General features: G+C 33.9%; 1 protein-coding gene across 5 annotated transcripts in view; it reads left to right on the top strand.

Moving 5' to 3' along the window:
- Nucleotides 1-21,390, top strand: part of nemy (cytochrome b561 family member no extended memory) — a 306,149-nt gene that overhangs the window by 210,232 nt on the left and 74,527 nt on the right. The window lies entirely within an intron of this gene.

Raw genomic sequence — 21,390 nt, 5'->3', positions numbered from 1 at the left:
TGCAGGAGGGGTACTGTCATGTCGATTCATTGTGGTTCCACAACTGCCAAAAGGTATTTGCTCGCAGTATGTGTGAAAATAAAACACAACTTATATCGACAGGACATAAAATTGAATAGTTTAATATTTTGAATTTACTGACCCCTTACATGATGAAATTTCTTCTTCAGTTGAACTGAACTACTTTGAGTGAACATATAGTTGATTTAACTATTATATACCTTAACTAGTACCTAATCTGTGAACAAAATTTCCAAAACGCATTATTCTGGGTCGTTTGCCTGCTTCAACCAATGAGAAATTTGTCCTGAGAAAAATTGACTTTCTGATCAAGAAAAATATTTCAGTTTTTTAGCGCTCAGCAGTGACACTTCTGATTGTTTTCTCTTCTGTGACATTGGTATCTTCGCACTCGAGCATTTCCGATATAGGAAAGTTGAATTTGCAAGAATATGGGAATGACAGGCTGTCATTTGTTTCTCATTCATAGCCGGTTTTGATTGGCGTTTGGTATTGTCAGCGGTTGGCATGAAATTGCCAGCTATTTTCAAAGTGGGTGTGTCTTTATTTCGAACAAATCATACGCATAAAAACTTCATCAATACTTCAACAAAAAAGCTAATTAAAATTATTCGTCAATATTTAGCAGTATGAATGAATCATTTACAGTGTTTCAGCGATTACAGCTATTGGAGTGAGTCATGGCCGGTGGGAGAAATCGTATCTGCGTAAAGTTTGGGTCGGTGTATGACAAAGAAAGTATTAAATCCATCACTAACTGAATACGGACCTAAATTTGGATGTTTACGGCTGGAATTATCTAACAAACTGATAAACAATATCTACACATCTACTGCACATCTTGAGGTAGGGGCTTCTCACCGGCCATGATTCAGTCCGGCAGCTGTAAACGATCTGTCCATCCACCATATTTGAAACGCGTTTTAGTAGACGTAAGCTATAATTATAATTATTGTGTTGATGAGTACAGCTAGTATCTTGAATATGATTAGAGAAAAAACGAACGTATCTCCAATTTTTCAGATACGCAATTGGTTTACAAGTTGATGACATTTTCAGGTCAACGGCAATCGAGAACACATCTTGAGTATGTTCTAATTGGAGATGAATTGTAGCATCTCGCTTCAGTTGCAACATAGCTCTCGTGTTATGGAATGGAAACTTTTCATTACTGTACCACAAGTATAATGCTAAAAGAAGCTAGATGCTAGAAGAAGTCCGAGTATCTCACTTTTTGGTAATAAGTCTCGGCGCTTGTTCGAATCGTATCAAATAGTTTTTGGATGGGTCGTGAATAGTCTCGATAATTGGTAACGTTCTCATGTCTAAAATTTTTCATATAATTTACCGCTCTTGGCCTACCAGACTGACGACGTTTCGACCAATTTTGCAGTTGTACTTGTTAAAAAACACCATTTTTAAATTATTTGAGAAAATCCAGCTGCGTACATGTAAGTTCCAATGTTGTCGCATCTTTTTAGAACCGGCTGCGTTGGACAAGTAAACCAATTCTTTTAATTCACTTGAAACTCTCCGACAAGCTTTTTGATTTTTGTTCGATTTTATACGTTTTATATTATTTATACAGTTGGCAAAAATATTACATTTTTATCCAGTTCTGATCTATGTTTGAAGTTGCAAGTCCCTTCAGTTCATCGGTAACTTATTTTCAAATCGATTGCAAACTCTGAACCAAACAGACAAGGAGCGAGTAAAAACGTGTAACAATATGAATAAAAAATTCAAAGCGTTTCATATTCAACATTACTACAAAATACCCATTTAATTTCGCATGAAATTTGTTTTACTGCCGAGCAGTTTATATCTATTATTCATTTGTTGGGCAGTGTATGAAATGTCAAACGCCAATAAAGCCCAACGTTGCAGGAATTTATGGATGCGCAGTAGTTCTAAAAAAAACTGTGAGATAGAAATAAGAAAGAGTCTTTAGCTTTCTACTGTGATCAAAGGTCCGACAAAAGTGAAACTACTGGTTAGCGTTATACTTGTGTGACTGTTACTGTTTTGTTACACATTACTCTATTTTCCACCATTTTCTGTTAATATTTTTTCAACTATTGTACCTGTTGAACAACGTTAACTCGAGAATTCCGACTTTTAACTAGGAATAATGTGAATCGTGAATAACGTCAAGTTAGATTGAAATCTCAGGTTGGGTTATATGGAAAAAGTCTAACAGGTGGTTCATATAGGGAAAACATTTTTATTTTACTTCAAGCAATCATACAGCTGAATTTTAATTTGAAGGGTGGTGTATCTAGAAAAATGCGAATATTAAAAAAAATAACATGGGCATAAAAATAGTTGAGAAGGAAAGAAATAGTATGTTTATTACGGTAGATGAAATGGGGTTGATTTTAGGGGTGGAAAATGGTTTTTCATAACTTTAATCGAAATTAGCCCTCCACTTTTTTTCAATTTGTAGGCAAAATTAATGAACACGACCAGTTAACTGAATTTTCCAGTAGTTTATAATATTAAGCAGTAACTTTTCGGGGTGAACTTTTCAGTTTGCCCTTTACTTACTGATTTATCTTTTATTTTTAAAGACTGTGGAAGGTTATAAACCCCAAAAAACAGTAAAAAGTATTGAATCCTCCACAAAAAAATATGTCGTTTAAAGAATATTTACAAAATGGTTTTAATTATATTTGATGGAAACTAATCCTATTGTGATTCAAGTATGTTGCATTTCTCTGAATCAGAATATCCATTTTTACATTTTATTTTGATGTTGATCCAAAAAAAAAAACATTTCCAGCCTAAAATACTAATAATGTAAACCATCAACAAATGTGTATTCCACAAAAAAGTCAATCAAGTTGCTAATGAAAATTATTGATTATCATTTTATTGACAATTTTTTATTATTCATCGGTCGTAATGAATCTTATCATCTACCATCCATATAAGTATAAAAATTATGATTCTTTGATGTCTTGAATTTATTGGAGCCTCTGGAGACACCCTACATTTTGTTTTATACGAGAGAGGACATTGGTAGATCAAGATCGTCAGATGATGTGGTGCTGCAGGTTTTTCGGGTTTTCCTGCAGCTGAAAAAGCAAATACGCCACTGGAATCAATGAAATCGCCCCGGAGCGCCAATTAATTTTTGTTGTTTCATAATTTCATGATTTGTATTACTTTTTTATTAATATAGTCATAACTATACCTACCAAAAAAATTCTCTGTCTGGAGGCATGTAAAAAAATAATACAAATCGATAAATTTCCTTAACTGATAAACAATTAATAATGATGGTAATCATTATTAGATAGGATAGAAAATATTGTGATTATAACAGAAACATTAATTTATGAAAAGTCCATTTAAGTGGACAGGAATGGAATGAGGTGAACTTTTGAGGATGGAAAATTATTTTTCGTAATTTCTACCGAAACTAGATCTCTTCGCAAATTGCGTGTGATGAGATCTACAAATTCAGATCGTTCCATTTCATTCAATAAGTAGGTAATAATTGATTTTCCGTGAAATTTCAAGGGAAACTCATCTTTTCGAATCATTGCGATCGCTTAGACTGAATAAAAATAGTAATGATGAAAATGATGATAGATATACCGATGAATTCGTTTAGATTTTCGGTTTTCAACATTGAACGAGGTGACGACTTTGCATTTCTTTCATTAATAAAGACTTAACTTTCTGGTATGCTGACATACTAATGAAAACAATTCAATCTTTCATTCATACGTCTTCATACGGCATACGGTGATCCTTCGTTTAATATAAATCACAAAACACACCGAAATGTGATTTAGAGATCGCTGAAAATGCATTTTCACCTGGTCTGAATGGCAGAGTTGATTTCATAACGATAACGATTAAATAATACTTTCTCTACACTCACCGCTGATTTTAATTTTTATTGGATACATTTGAAGAATGATAGAAAACGATAATCAAATTATTGCTCCAGATAATTTGGAATATTTCTGCTATAATTACCAATATACTCCCGAAATATTATCCAAAGAAGTTATTTCATTTCGTACTGATAATCAGAATTACTGAAACATTTTTGTTCTATTCATCTTTGAATTGAACCATTTTCGAACGTAACCATATGCATGCAACATGAAGTCAAAAACATAATCTGCCGCCGCAGAAAAATTATCGTTTTCGTACGATAATAGGACTCCTTGTTGAATATAATTATTACATTGATGATCGGAAAACTATATTTAGTATGCTCATTGTTTTCTAAGAGTAATCAATCAGAAGTGTCACTTCTGAGCGCGGGAAAACTGAAATACTTTTCTTCAGCAAAATCAGCTCAATTGCAACTAGAAAAATATTTGTTTGGGATCCAGTTACGAAGGATAAAAATTAAACCATTAAAGTCGCGGTAACAAAGACGAGAGAAGTTATTTGAATATCATTAAGTGTTTATCAATAAAAGTAAATGATAGAGATTGCATCGAGTATCAATGAAGATTAGGGCGGCGCTGAAGTGCCTATTACATGATATTCAATTTCGGCCCTTTGGCGCCGTAAAAATTGTATACGTCTATTGGGGTCTTTGGCGACATTTTCGTCTTTGAGGCGCTGAAGTGACCATTAAATATTGCTGGCAGTATGGCGCCCGGCGCCGAACAACCCAAATGGCGCCAAACTACCCGATCCATGTCACAGTTTGGGTCCAAAGGGCCCGTTACACGAATATATATATATATATATATATATATATATATATATATATATATATATATATATATATATATATATTATCATAAAATATCAATATAAACTACTTAAACTGAATATAGAGACATGTCCTTGAAATACAATAAGCAAAAAAATATGTATTATTTTGTTAAATAGTTATATTTATAAAACAGTTTACAGTTGCCTTTATTAAATTTAACTTACATTGTTTTCAAAATGCTGTTTGGTAATACTATTAAAAAGAAATACAAATATCAAAAACAAACAAAAATTATTTCAGAAAAAATTAAGAAAAATGTGCATTAATAGTGAGTACGTCCACTTCTGGCTCTAAGAAGTTCGGCACAACGACGAGGCATGCTTCCCACCAAATTTCTAATTATTTGTTGTGGTAACTGCTCGTAAATCGTCAAAAGAGCATTTGCAACTTGGTTCAGATTTTGGAAGGGTTGATGATCCTTCAAACGTATTTCCAGTTCATCCCAGAGCTGCTCAGTAAGATTCAAATCCAAACTATCAGCTGGCTATCTCATGACATGAGTATGGTGCCCCTGTAGAAAATTTCTCACGTCCCTGGCTACGTGTGGCCTGACATTATCTTGTTGTAAAATGAACCCAACGCCAATATTTTGGGCAAATGAGACGACATGAGGTTTCAATATCTCCTCTATGTAACGGACAGCCGTTAAGTCCCTTCCCGAAATACCACAAGTGTGTCCTGTCAAAGTTATACCAGCTCATACCATTATCGATTCACCTCCAAATGGAACAATTTTTTGCAGACAGTCATCCAAAGATGCGTTCACCGGGAAGTATCCATACCCGAACACGTCCGTCATTGTTGAATAACATGAATTTTATTTCATCTGTAAACATTACATTGGCCCACTCTAAATTCCAATTACGATGCTCTTGACTAAAGTTTCTACGATTTCCTCGATGAGCTGGAGTTAATCTAGAGGCTCTAGCAGGTCGTCTTGCATGGAGTTGTACTTCGTGAAGTCGGTTTCGTATCGTTTGGTTCGAAATTCGCGTGCCCGTATGAGGCGATTTTGCAGTGTTCTAGCAGGGTGCGACCCCTAATTGCCCAAAGTCGTAACAAATGATCTTCTCTGCGGGTTGTTGCCCTTTGTCGATTGGGATAAGGGGCTCTTTTTACTATGCCGTAAATTTGGTAGCAATTCCAAACTCTGGAAACCGCAGAATGACTCACAATAACCATTTGGGCTACACGACACCTTGAATACTCTACTTCGATCAATGCCACTGCTCTAGCAACTTGAAATTCGTTGAGGTACACCCTACGTATACTCCTTCTACCCAATACCTCAACATTCATTGTTTATATTTTAAAATTTGATACCGATACTGAACTAAAGTAAAGTGAAACTAAATACAGAATTTCTCATATTAATGATGTAGCTAAAAGTACAAAAAGAAGTGAAAAAATTAAACAACAACCGAAAGGAACATGATAAGAATTAGTATGGAGTTCACACCAGAAGTTTTCATCATGAAATGATATTTTTTTACTTATTGGATTTTAAGGATGTGGATTTTAAGGATATTTATTTTGAGTAGAATATAATACTAATAACGGAACCCAGCTTAATAAAATTTGTATGAATAATTTGGGTTGAATTGTGTCAGTTTGGTTAGTATTGATTAGCTTTACAATTGATATTAACTATAATATTTAATTAAGTTTCTAATTTTCCAATATCCCTAGCCCGAACCCAATTGTCTCACAAATCGGATAGATAGTAATATGTAAGTACTTACATTGAAGTAGTCTTCACATACATGAAAAGTTTTCCTGTTATGTGGAATGTTTATTCCTTCTGCATACAATCAACCATTTTGTTCAACGATTACGATCATCTTCAGGTACTCTTATAAATATTTTAATGGGTGATTTAATGGAAGTATTTGTGCCTATAAGGACATTCTGAAACGTATACATTAAATGTATTAAATATTTAAAATTAATACATAATACATAAAATTAAAAAATAATACATTAAATGTATTAAATATTTAATGTATAACTTTGAAATTGTTACAGGACGAAACTGCAGTAACGTTAGTTACAAATAAAAGTGGTAAAAAACAGAAAGTTTCAATTTTCTTTTCTTCATTATTATTTCCTACCACGTAGTAATGGCTACATCTATCAATTTATTGCACAATGCAATATTTGTTAGATTTATAAATTCAACAATACACAAACAAAGCTGAATCAAGGTTAAACACGAATCACGAAACTAAATAACTTGATAATACCAATCTATTGAGAAAACAGGATTTCATCACAAAAGCGTTTGGTTGTAGCTGCTTAAATAAGTAGATTTAAACGGCAGTCACAGCCATATGCCTGCGCCCGGATTGATACAGTATGACGTCATGACAGTTCGCTCCTTCAAACGCTTGTTTGAATTGGTTTTTCATCGCAAGAAACTTTTTATATTTTTCATAAACTGACTATTGATATTTCACTGCTCATATTTTGCAGTAGTTAAAAGTTATCATAGCATCACATTTACAATGTGAAAAAAATCTGCAAGTTCCCCATTGAAATGGAATAAAAATCGAAAGATTTTGAGCCAGTATACTTCACCAGGTCTTGTTGAGATACGTTGACAGCACCTTCAAAATATGGAACCATGGGAATACAGAACTAGACACCTTTCTGAAGCGAATCTGCAGCGTTAGACCTTCCATCACCTTCACAATGAAGAAGCAAGTTCACAACGAATTGCTATTTTTAAATTTATCGGTAGAAAACTAAGTGGAAAGTATCTGTATATCGAGAACCCACTCACACGGGACAGTATCTGAATCACGAATCCAACCACCATCAATCTACCACAGGAGAAATCATCAACAATCTAGTAGACCATGCTTTCGGGCTCTGTAATACAAACGAAGGTCTTGAGAAATAACTAGGCATCATCAAAATGATCTTCAATGGAATGGTTACTCCAAAGTGATGATGAAACAGACTTTGGCTGGAAGACAGTAAGAGCCTCGCAATGAAGAAAGGCCGTCACAACCAGTGCTTGCACTTCCCTACATCAGAGGATTGTCGAAAAGGATATGGAGAAATGGGTCCAAGTACAACATTAGAACCTGCTTCAGATCCGGAAACATCATCTGCAGCAGCCTCACGGAAACCAGGCCACCAAACGCGAACTGCGATTCTAAGAATTGCATTTACCGGATACCCTGTGAGTGCGGAAACTCCTATATCGGTGAAACTAAGAGACCATTGAATGTTCGCATTGCCGAGCACAAGAAACGCACACAGCGAGGGGAAACCAGCAAATCGGGAGTAGCAGAGCATGTTTAAATTCATCAACATAACATCAAGTGGTCCCAACCTGAAATCATACACAGAGAGGAACAGTGGTTCAGGAGTTCAAAGAAGCTGCATACATATGGAAACCTACAATGAAGCGAAAAACGGTCAACTCCCACCAAACGGTCATCTCTCGCTAAACTGGTGAAGCGGAGAGAGGGAAGAGGGGATAAGTGGAAGCACTCGAATGACCTATTTATGAATAGTAATCGCTCGGAGGAATGGTCCGGTCATCACCTGAAAACGATTGTAGATACTAACAATCGTAACGACAAAAAGTGAAGTAACTTAGCTTGAAATCTTTTAATTTTTGTTTCATTTTAATTGTTCAGTTATAATTTTTTGCTTATTTTCATTTTATTGAAATTTCATTTCAGAGTTTATTGCTTAATATAATTGTTATTTTCAGCTTTTTTTTTATTTTCAATTTTTATTTGTTTTTTCAAATTGTATTATATCATATTAGGCAATGGAAGTCCGAACTAATGAAAATCACCATGAAATATCGTCAACCACCTTCAAACAAATAAGTCAAAATAATTGTTTTCTCAATATATTACCACTAATATAATCATCTTAAGTTGTGGACGGGATCAAAGCGGAATGTATTGAAACGAATTTTTCATCGGCATAGTTTCTTTCATTCTGAAAATCTATAACTTCATAATTTGCACATCATTTCATTAGAGAGTCGTTGGTATTGTTGGCATATGGAATTCTGGTGAAAAAATCATTTTACCAAATTTTATGTCAATGGGAAAAATTATTGGGTTCGGTTCAAAATGAAAGATTTTCAACAACTTGACTAGGGAGTAACATGAAATGATTTCATATCGTTTGAGCTATCTGTTCAATATGAAAAAGAAAATCAAGATAACAGTTTTCACAAAGTTCCAGATTTCGAACTTTTGGTCAAGACTAAAAACATCTCAGAAATGTGAATGTATATATGTGAATATGAAAAATAATGTAATTATCAGGCATTTTGTAAAGTTGATGTTGCATAACTACAAAGAACCGATACTACGGAATGAATATTCATCAGTTTTCACAGTAACTGATTATTATGAATGTGCACATATTTCAAGTATGCCCACATTATCCTTGACGCTGGGTATTGTATGTATCTATTGACCGGTTTTGTAGGTTAATGCACATTATTGAATTTCATAAAAAAAGCTATGAAGTGAAATTATGAATTCCTACTCAAGTGTTCGGTATAAAAAGCGCTAGCTAAAATTGAATGTTTTTCATCAGAATGGAGCTATGAATAAATATAGGTTACTGTAAGAACTCCGGACAGTAAGAGGGAAAGTGATTGACAATGTTTCATGATGAATTTCATCAGTTTGGACTTCCATTGTCTAATATTATATAAAATGATTTGGAATCCCTGAAAGAAGCAATACAAATGAAAAATTGAAAATCAAAAAGAATAGCTGAAAATAACAATATTAACCCTGAAATGAAATAACAGAGAAATAAAATACAAGTAAAAAATAGAACAATCAAACAAAAAATGAAAAATGAAAAATTAAGAGATTCCAAGCCAATTTTATTTCTCTGTAATTTCATTTCAGGGTTTTATTGCTTGATATAATTGTTTTCAGCAATTTTTTTTAATTTTAATTTTAATTTGTATTGCTTCTTTCAGGGACTTCAAATCATTTTATATAATATTAGACAATATAAGTACAAACTAATGAAATTCAGTAAGAGAGAAAGCTTTGACTCTGATGGCAATGTTTCTTTATACTTCTCTAAAACTAAACTATAGTAACCTACAAAATAATATGTATCTATTAGAAAAGCTCTATAACAGTTAACTTTTTTCGGACTTCTGTGTTTCTATCTTACGAAAAAAAGAATGAAGGAGAAAAATTCTGTTCCTCTTTTATAATCATTTTCTGTATATTCAATGTCACAATTATAGTTGAGGCAACAGTCAATCTAATAATAACACTGATGAACTTCAAACAAGACTCAACCTCTGACGGAAACTAGAAACTCTTTCGAAGGTTCGAAATAGATGAACATTTCAATCTAACAGACCACTATTATAATCTCCATGCAGTCATTGTTCACTATGGTTCTGGCGTTGAATTTGGTCATTATTACGCCTTGGTCAAAGACGAAACGGACTAGTTTAAGTTTGACGATAATCGTGTCATGAAGTGTTCTGGCGATGTACTGAATTCATTGAAGCCTCTGGAGACATCCTACATTTTGTTTCATGAGAGAGAGGATATTGACAGATCAAGATCTTCAGATGAAGTGGTGCTGCAGGTTTTTGGGTTTTCCTGCAGTAAGCTGCAGCAAATGCGCCACTGGAATCAATCAAGTCGCCCCGGAGCGCCAATTAATTTTTATTGTTGTTTTTTTTATCGTTGTTCTAACATCATATCAAATGTATCGAAATGCTTCGTCGATAACATAGATAACTTTCTACTAACATAGCCAGTATTTCTTACTTCAAATACATAATTTGTAGCCTCGGCTACAAATGATCTCGGTCCGAATTAGGGTAGGGCAGGCGAGGCTATTGCCCCGGGGCCTCAATAGGAAAGGGGATCCCACAATAAAGATAAAAAATATCGAAATTTCGACGGGTCAGCAACTTTTATTACGATTTTTCTCTGAGAATACTTGCACCAACATAATAATAGTGTTATCGGTATATCAGACAGTCCTGATGGCAAGTTTCCATTTACTATCAATTTTTGATTTGATCGAGTATTTCGGTGGCAATACTTTTTTATGTGTGATTTGTAATTTGTACCCATAAGTTGAAGGTCATTCTTACAACTTCTCGCTTCTTCAAGCTCAAAATTTAAAAAATTATTTGACGAAATTAATTGAATGGAAATTTCTAAACGGCAAAAACTATTGAACACGTCGATTTCCGCCCGCCTCCCCTTTTTGAAAATATTTAATTTTCTTAGCGAGAAGTCAAAAATTCAACTTTTATTTAAAAAAATTAAGGGACCCATCGTGTTCCTTTTTTCGTATATATATGCCGTTTTTTGAGCAGCTATCTCGGAAATGGTAGGTACTACAAGAACCAACCATTTCTGAGATATTTGCAAAAAACTGAAAATGACAGATTTTTTTTTGCTCTACCGCTCCATTTTCAATAATATCGAAAAGTTACAAAAAACTTTTTGCTTTCTTTCATGTTTTCCATAATCTGGTTCAACCCATTTTTCAATGCGACATTTCGTTAATTAAAATCCATCATCATTTTTTATACGAACTTGTATATTTTTTATACATTTCAGTAGTCATTGTAATTACAAATTCATCAACTTAGTACAACATGTGTATTTCTCGATGTTTCTTCCAAAAACACTTCATCAAAATTCCATTATTTAACCTAATATATTTGCAATATCGTAATATCGTTGCAAGCACATAGTTAATAGTATCGTAATACACTACATTGGAAAAGATACAATTGCGAAAAAAAATGTAACGAAATAATAAATCGTAGAAAATGAACAACATAACGGAATGCCTCACGTTACATTTTTTAAGTTACCGTCTCACGCGATATCGCATTGAATGTTCGAATTGTCTCCCATTATTGCTCTAGAATTAGTGTACTTGTGGCAGTTCTCTACCATCTGTGAAGTGACAGCCATGTAGGCTCTCCTGATTGAATCTTTCAATTCTTCAATATTTCCAAAATTTGTTCTCAGTAGTTTATTTTTTATGGAGCCACACAATGAAACATCTAGAAGAGAAAGGTCCGGTGAACGTGGTGGCCATTCAATAGGACCATTATTTCCTATTGATCTTCCTTGCATAGTTTTTTACAAATATGTCAAAATAGTTGGTTATTTTATCGATCTGATCATACCATTATGTTGCATTCCTGAACAGACAACGTCTGTTCGTTCAACCGTCCTTATAGGACCTACTGTTTCCGATATAGCAATTGTGGTATCACTTAAAAAAACGGCCTGTATATGTAAGACTAATTAGGTTTGAACCACTATTTTCTTACAGCAAAAAATTACTCCTTCGTTGCCCCGGGGTCTTTAGTCTTCTAAATCCGGCCCTGCAAATGATAATACCGCTCATCATGAATAGGATTGAGACCGTGATTACAATAATCAGGCTGATCAAATTATAATACTATTTCACATCCATAAAGAACAGATAGTGTACCGTTAATGCTGAGTATTCAACTGCATAAATATTTAGTTGAATGACCCACCTTCACAACTATCGATTACCTCTGTCCACTTATCTCTTCAACTCTGCTGATGAATACATTTCTTTCTTCCAAACGGTATTGCACTGTATGTGATTTTTTCCAAAATATGCAATTGTTCAGTTTCGTGCAGAACTTCTTCAGTTTCCATTTTTCCATTACCGTATTAAAGGATAGAAATATTCAAGGGCAGGGTCATTCCTTAGGAAATAATGAATTTTGTCAGTTACAAGAAAATATTGTCAAATTGAAATACCCAGCAGTTCAAGTCAGTTTGCTGAAAATGGACTTTAAATTTGATATGTGTGATTGATGACTTGTTTATTTTCTGGTAATTCATGATCACTTTAATGAAATGAATAAAACAGTTTCGTCTAAATACCACTGTTAGATTTTATTTAACCGACCCGTTTCGGGTTTAACCCCATTATTAAGCGAGAGGTAAGGAAAACAGGACACACGCTATTGGTTCCCTAAGGTAGGTAGGTATCCCTCGACAACCAGACATAGACAATTACACAGTGGCGTAACAGTGTTTTTCAGCCCGTCGCGCCGGCTGAAATATCGCTTTCAGCAGAAATAAATGGCAGTGGGCACAGTTTTGTGATTGACCGTGTATACATTCCGTGCAATATATGCTTTAGGCCTTTTTTAGGCGAGATTCTTTAACTGAAATTGGACCACCCAAGTCCACTTCTACCTTGACAAAAGGACGAGCAATACAGACTCTATCTGGAGGTAGTGAACTCATTATTTGTTGAGCTGTGGATGCCTTTAATCTGTAACAAATCACGCAATTTTCGACTCCTCTTTTGATCTGCCTTAACCCATTGATTGGCCAAAACCGTTGGCGAAGATTATAAAGGATGGTTTGTGGCCCTGCGTGATGTAAATCTAAATGTTCCTTTCTAAAAATTAATGTTATGACATGATCTCTAGAGGGAAGAATCATTTTATGTTTCTGAGCAAAGGATAACTCCGACTGGGTTAACCTTCCCCCAACTCGAAGTATAACTTCTTTATCTAAAAACAGAGTTAATCGAGCCATCGCACCTGATCTGATGGGAATTTTCGCCTTGGGATCTGAAATTTCCTTAGAAAAGTAGTGGCCTTGAATGCAGCTAATGATAAGCTTCAGAGATTTTTTAAGTTCTTCAACAGAAAGTGAATCCGACAATTTGTTTTTTGGCTTCAAACAATTATGTGCGAAGCGCAAGCAATAGGCTATAACCCGTTGCAATTGACTAAATTTAGAAAATCTTTTAAAGAGATTTCATTATCTTCTGAGAAGTTATTCAATGAAACGAGAGTCACTGGGAATCTCTGTTCTGACAGAGATTCTGTAAATTGTGTTTGAGGGTTATCTGAATATAAACCGATCTTATAAGAGAATGTCTGGACCATTGTTTACAGCATTGTTTACAAGAAACCAATGAAATTGGGTCCAAACCCCAAGAAAAGTGATCTGATGGATTTTGACTTGACGAGACATGTTGCCATTTTGCATTTGTTGTTAATTCTTGTATTTTAGAAACTCGATCACATACAAATAAAGTCCAACTAGTAGGTGTATCCTTCAACCAATATAAAACTATTTGCCATTTTGCATTCGTTGTTAATTCTTGTATTTTAGAAACTCGATCACATAGAAATGAAGTCCACCTAGTAGGTGTATCCTTCAACCAATATAAAACTATTTGCCATTTTGCATTCGTTGTTAATTCTTGTATTTTAGAAACTCGATCACATACAAATAAAGTCCAACTAGTAGGTGTATCCTTCAACCAATATAAAACTATTTGCCATTTTGCATTCGTTGTTAATTCTTGTATTTTAGAAACTCGATCACATAGAAATGAAGTCCACCTAGTAGGTGTATCCTTCAACCAATATAAAACTATTTGCCATTTTGCATTCGTTGTTAATTCTTGTATTTTAGAAACTCGATCACATAGAAATGAAGTCCACCTAGTAGGTGTATCCTTCAACCAATATAAAACTATTTGCGAACCACACCAGCACGAGTTTTGAGAATGCAATATGAAAAACTGAACATAATCATAATCTATATTCGATTGAGATTCACACCTTCATCTTTTCTGTTGAAATTATCCGTGTGTTTGTGGATGTCTTTTGCTTCCCGTATCAGTCGGCTATGATATTCCTGGTTGGGGCGATGAATTTCGTGTTTTCAAAGACAATCCTATGGTTTTCTTTACTAAGTGCGTGCTCCGCCACAACCGACTTGTCCGTTTGGCATAGTCTGCTGTTTCTTTCATCCTCCTTCAGACTTGATCCTATGAATCTTTTGGTAGTCCCGATGTATATAGTATATACGAAGTAAATTCAAATAACATAAAAACCAAATAGTTACCGAACGTCGGCAGTTCCTTTGTATGACATGCGCGGCGTTCACAAGAAATATGTGAATAACAATTTAGGTGAATAATTTTCAACAGATATTATTTGAAACAGGGAAAAATGGAACAATGATAATAGAATAGTAGAAAATAGTCGAAAAATGAAAGGGAAAATTATTTCAAGAGAAAAGTAACGAAATAGAGAGTGTTTCAGATGCTGAGTTAGATTTAATGAATGTTCGGCAAATACTCGTAATATGCCTAAACGTTTTCCAGGTAGATTCAAAAGTGAAATTTCAAGTTTATAGAGGTATCGATGCATATAGGAGAAAGAACGGTAGTATATTCCTTTGGAATGTTTTGAGATTGTAAAAATTGTTGGGCAACGTATGTTTGGATAGTGTACGTCAGTTATGAATTTCAGATTTTTGTGTAGATAAAGGAGGTGTACCCGACGTGAATAAATTATAGAACATGCAATCCATATGATGTCGTCGTCTATTGTACATAAGTCGAACTCATATACTTTGTTATTTCTGGACACGCCGTATTCCTGAGCAATTTAAGCGAAGACATTTCAACTATTGCTAAAAATGCGATTTTACTAGAGAGTCACACAGCATTTTTATATCAACAGATGAATACTGCCTTTGAGAGTAGATTGCTATAAAAAAAGAAAAATAATTTTTAGTGGGACGGTAGCTTGGTGGATTGAGTTGGGTGGTTTGCTTTACTCATTCAATCGACCGCTGTGCGAACCGTTGGTTTAAACCGCAAGGCAGGACGATCGGTTTCCACTTATCGTCAAACCGTATTAGAAATCACACGTTGAAAGGTAAGACTTCGTTAGTCCTTAGCTCGCACAAGTTTTGACTTTTGAGAGTTGTTTACTTTACGCACCTTCGCCCTCTTGAGGTGCTCCAAAACAGGTTCCTGAAATTAATACTGTCCAAACCGTCTTATTATTCAACTGAAACTCTGTTCAACGAAGCAAAAGTTTTTGGTATTCGTCAGATCTTTCATTATACTACTGTCATCCATTACCATAAGAACAGAAATTTCGCTCTACCAACTTACTTGCACAACACCTGCAGAAAAAATTATTATGTTATTCCCCATACACAAAAATCAGTTTTCCAACACTCTTATACTTATCTGGCTCCGAAATTGCATAATACTATTCGTAGGGAGATTCGTACTTTCCGAATGATTCACTTGTAAAAAAATTAAGACTATTCATTCTTTCTCAACCTAGGATAGTAGTTTCCGATTTTTTTGACAGAAAAAATACTTGAATTCAATGTTCAGAATTAGGTACTACCATTTCAATTAGGAAACCACATACTACATCATTTTATTCATATCATATATCATTTTATTATATATTTGTGTTCCAATTATTGTGTCATTTTCTTTCACTAGTATATAGGTATTGTATTATTCTTTCCATTTATTTAAAAGCTTTTTTTGTACCTAGGGAGCTGTCTGACTTGTCCACTGTCACCCTCACTGGTATACACCGATGAGGGTGACAGTGCTCCATGTAAGTGCAATTTATTACCATTCATTCAAAGTAGAACTTATGTGAATGATATCTAATTTTTATTCCACAACGAATGTTTGAAATACAAACTGAGTAGAGAAAAATATCTTCTGAATAAATCAGTGTTCATATAGAAGTATTTGTTTCGAAAGAATTTTTTTCTTTCGTTCAATGTTCATATGAAAGTAACTGTTTCAGGAGGACTTTCTTTCAGTTTGTGCCTGAAAGTTACTTCTTTGCATGATCTACACATCCATGTATAGAGTTACTTATTTTCAAATTGATTACTTCCTTCCTTTCTTTGGAAGATTCCCTCATCCCTTTTTTTTGTATCAAGATGGAGTAGTAGAAAGCCAAAAACTTTCTTTCCCAAAAATTAATCACTCCTGAAAATATAATCCCTTCAATTCAAATATTTTATCTAATATCACTTATATCAATAACAGCACATTTTCTGTTTCTTACCACTTTTATTTGTGAATAACGTTACTGCAATTTTGTCCTATACGGACATTTTCATTTCTCTTTTCATTAAAATTTTTTTTCATACTCTTTCAGGGTGTAAAAACAACTTGTTACCAAAAAGTCTTTGACTTTTTTCTTGAATTTGAGAAAATTTGTTTCACTTCTGATGCTCTGTGGTAATAAGTTGAATTTTTTTTCAATATTAAATCGTCGTTTTTCCCGTCACAGAAAAACATTGTGTATTATACACGGGAAAAATATTAGATTTTAGCTCTCGGTCCGGAGACAACACAACCTCGAGCTAACATCTAATACTTTTTTCTCTTGTATGATAAATAACTATTGCCTCGGCATGAAGTGGCTAACCATTGTACTCATTACGGTTCATTTTTTCCTGATAGAAATCATTTTTCCGTCTCGTTTAATGAGAGTGAATTTCCTCATTTCTCGTTAGCAAATGGGAATGTATATGAACGTAGCTTAATATTTTGTAAAGATAAATAAATGGTGATGTAATTTTTTTTTGTCTTGGAATGTTTTATTACATGATTTTCTGTATTTGAGACAAACGTTAGTCTAATGCAACTTTTTTGCATTATAAAAATTCATTTCTGATGATTGTCCCCATATGGTAATATTTATATTAAGCTTACAATATACTAGATCATAGTATATATCCAAGAGATTATGTCTCAAAAAATTTGATTTCATTGTTAGTAAAGCAAAATACGTTTTTCTCAAAGAAGTGCACAAGTATTCGATGTGATTATTGAATAACAATTTATTGTCAAATTATGTTCCAAGGAATTTTGTATATTCTGCTATTTCGAAACCTAGATTTATTTGGAGAAGGGCGGTGATATTTACTTGAAAACTGGATAAATGTTATTTTATATATATTTAAATATCGTCCGCATAAAGATGACAGCTCCAATATCTTAAAAAATTTACTAAATTTGTATGTGTAAATAAAATTGGCCCTGAGGTCTCTAAGGGACTTCTGAAAGTGACTCTCGACAAGTTGACTATAATCCAGTTTTACCAATTATTCCATATGAATTCAATTCTCAAGATTTTGATTTAGACATAATTTCACTATTGACACGGATTGGTATTTGAACTATAAATCAAAATAGTGACACGTTTTCCGTAGATAAGGTTCTATAGTGAAACAAACCTGAAACGATTTGCGAATAGTTTCAAATCAAACCCATCAAATATAATTAATACCCACAGAACATGTGTTATCGACTATACCAATTTAAATGAAAGTAGTAATGAATAGAATATTTGAAGATGAAACTACATAAAGAATGTCGAACATCTGCTACTCGGGAGTATTAATTGAAATGTTCATATGGAAAGTGAAATGTGCCGGTAAAAAAGATCAGGTCAAATTTCTATTGATCAGGATTCATTAACCTAGAGAGTCTTCATAATTTTATGAACTGTTTGTTTTATTCATTACTTTTTGTTGCGGGTCCTTCATTCATTCCACAAAAAAAATATATAATTTTTTAAATATATATATACAGATGTTAGTTATCGGACATAGAACTCAACAAAGTGGCAAACCATAGAAACGTGTTTCGGGTTTTTGGCCCATCATCAGTATTGTGCAGCCAAGTGTAAGGATGGACAACACTTGCTTACCAAAAGAAAGAAATACAAATGCAACGGAGCCACCAGCAGGAGTCAGCCGCACATTTGTGGTTTCAGTTGATAGATTTTGTGTTTACAAGAAAACTATCAAAATCGCCACGGAAGCAGCTATAGCTTCCTGCGTGACATCCGGGTGCAGGAAATCATACGAATGTGAAGGTTATTGAGTGTCATGAAAAAAAACCCGAAGTTAATATAATCGGACAAAGCACTCAAGAAAGTGGTAAACCATAGACACGTGTTTCGGGCTTTTGGCCCATCCTTAGTATGGTACAGCCAAGTTTAAGGATGGACAACAATTGGTTGCCAAAATAAAGAATACGAGTACAAATGCAACGGAGCCACCAACAGGAGTCAGTCACACATTTGTGGTTTCAGTTAATAGATCTTGTTTTTACAAGAAAACTATCAAAATCACCAGGGAAGCAGCTATAGTTAGTTACCTGCCTGAAATATGTACGTAAATTTGCCTCAAACAACGTGGAAGTGGCATTCTGGCCGCATGTCGGGTTATCTAATTTCCTTTTCAATGCCAAAGTGTTGGAGTTCATAAGCTTAAGTGTCCGGAGTGTAATAGTGTTTAGGTGGGAGAATGTGGCTGAAATTTCCCAAAATGGTATGCTGGAATTGCATTCCTTGGAATGCAACCATTTATTTCTGAATCTAAACATTATAGAAACTACGGATGTAACCTACTAAATGACCAAATCGACCAGGCCGGTTTTCAGATTATTGTGCCCACGTTGTCAAAGGTAAACAAGATTCGGGTAATGAAGTCATTAATGACCGTAGGTTATTACCTACAGTGGTGTGAAGATAACTGCGGTATCTATAATTTTAGTTGTAATTTTTATAATAAAGGTAAATTTCATGAATTGATTTTTTACTCAAATTGTACCTATATGCCAATTTTGATTTTCAGATCATGTTATTATTTCTACGTTTGTATTTCTGCTAAATTTCTATATTTCCGTTCCATACAGTGTATTACAGCTGTCCTTTACATATAAATACATTTATATGTAAAAATCAACCCCTTATTAACAACTCCTCTCCTATGTCAAAAGTGTCTTGATATGGAAATAACAGTCTAGTGATGCCTTATTTGAAACATTTTTCAATTCTGTATCGAGATTTGTCTTCTGTCTTTCACTGCAGCTTACACTGCAAGGCATCTTTGCAGCGGAAGACGGCGTTTTGTAAGGGGAGATGTCACCGTTTTCACTAATTTGCTTGTGTTTCAATGTTAATAAAACGTCCTTAAACAGCGAGAACTTGGTTTGCTGAAAACTAATCAACTCCACTGGAAGTTTCAACATCCTCAGCAAGACGAATGTTGCTAAGTGGTAAGAGAATAGAAAGCCTGTCAACCCATTCCAGTCTACATGAAGCAATCTCTTGATAAAAATGAAGAAAAGAGAATTGAAACTTTCTATGTTTTTTACCAATTTTATTTGTAATTAACGTTACTGCAGTTTCGTCCTATAAAGACATTTTCAAACTTATACATTAATGTATAAGTTTAATGTAATGTTCAATGTATAAGTTTGAAAATGTCTTTATAGGACGAAACTGCAGTAACTTTAGTTACAAATAAAATTGGTAAAAAACAGAAAGTTTCAATTCTCTTTTCTTCATTATGATTTTCTACCACGTAGTAACGCCTACATCTATTAATTTACTTGATAAAAACATGTAGGGAGATTCTTCCAACTTTTTCCTTCGTCATAACGTCATGTATGTTGATGTTTCTTTCATTACCATGCCTTTTTTTGTTTATTAGAATGTGTTAATGTGATGTTCATTGTTCATTTCGTCTAACTTATTCATTACCACAATAACAGGGTGTCTTATAGAGGCAAATTTAGTTTTTCTTGTGATGTCGGCAGGTTTGATTGAAGAAAAAATTGATCAAATGGTGTTTGTTGTCTCATATATGAATTTCACAATATACCCGTTGCTCTTTCATAATCACCTATCTTCAATTTGTTTTCAAAAAATAACTCACCTGTCAAGGGACACATTTTCTCTTGACATTTCAGGAAATGACAAGTCTCTTCATTTCTCAGGAGGATTCTGTCACCTTAAAATGACGATTAATCTAAACCTACGATGAGATCTTCTGAAGCAGAGGAACGCAATATTTTTGGTTCAGATAAATCTAGTAATTCCAGATGATTTTTAGTACAACTTGCACACTTTTATTGTCAAGTTACTACGACAGGTTTGCTGTTACATTACCAAAATCTCCAACAGTCACCAAATTACAGATTTTAAGATTCTACATTTCATTGTATAGAATTCTACACTCTGGATACAGATGTTCTGGAAAAAGTCAGTGGCATAATTCATAAAAGGATGTCTGATACAAAATAAAAAACCTGTAAGATCAATTCATTGCAGAATTCCCTATAAAAAAAAATCAGGTCCAAAGTTTGGAAAACTATTCTAACCATAAGTTTTTCAATAGATTTTGTAAATCTAAAAGACTCTGAGTTCACGCTGAATGAAACTCGATTAGTAAAAAAAGGTCTTAGTTATAACATAAAACCAACTATATTGAAATTAGAACCTGTTGATCGCATTTAGTGCAATTGAGAAATAAAAATTTCAAAATTAATTTAACAAGAAATAAGATAATGAAGTGATTTTTAGGAGAGCAGATTAAGGTCGAACTGTTATTGCGTTAAATGAAAACGACTTTGTAGGCAAACCTCTAGATTTCCTTGATTCAGCAACCTACGATATTCTGAGTAATATCCCCACAACTCTGTACTATAAAAAGTAAAGGAAAACCTTAAGACAATAGAGTTGGTTATGAATGAAAGTGAGAAATGTAGGGCAGTGATCGTGAATCCACAACCATCCAAAATGTATTCCCTTATTGAATTATATAAAACTGATTACCCGATTAGACCTGTGGTGTCGTTTGTAACGGCTCCAACCGTGAAAATATCAGAAATGGTTATAAAATGAATTTAACTGTATACTAATTTCAAGCCGCGATTTAGTATAAATAATACTTATCAGTTAGTGAATGAAATTTAAAACGTAA

This window comes from Leptinotarsa decemlineata, unplaced genomic scaffold (genome assembly GCF_025532065.1).
Source record: "Leptinotarsa decemlineata unplaced genomic scaffold, Ldec_3_MD MMD2_tig00026294_RagTag_RagTag, whole genome shotgun sequence".
NCBI lineage: Eukaryota > Metazoa > Arthropoda > Insecta > Coleoptera > Chrysomelidae > Leptinotarsa > Leptinotarsa decemlineata.
Note: the sequence above shows the minus strand (reverse complement) of the source record. Positions and strands in the feature narration are given on the sequence as shown.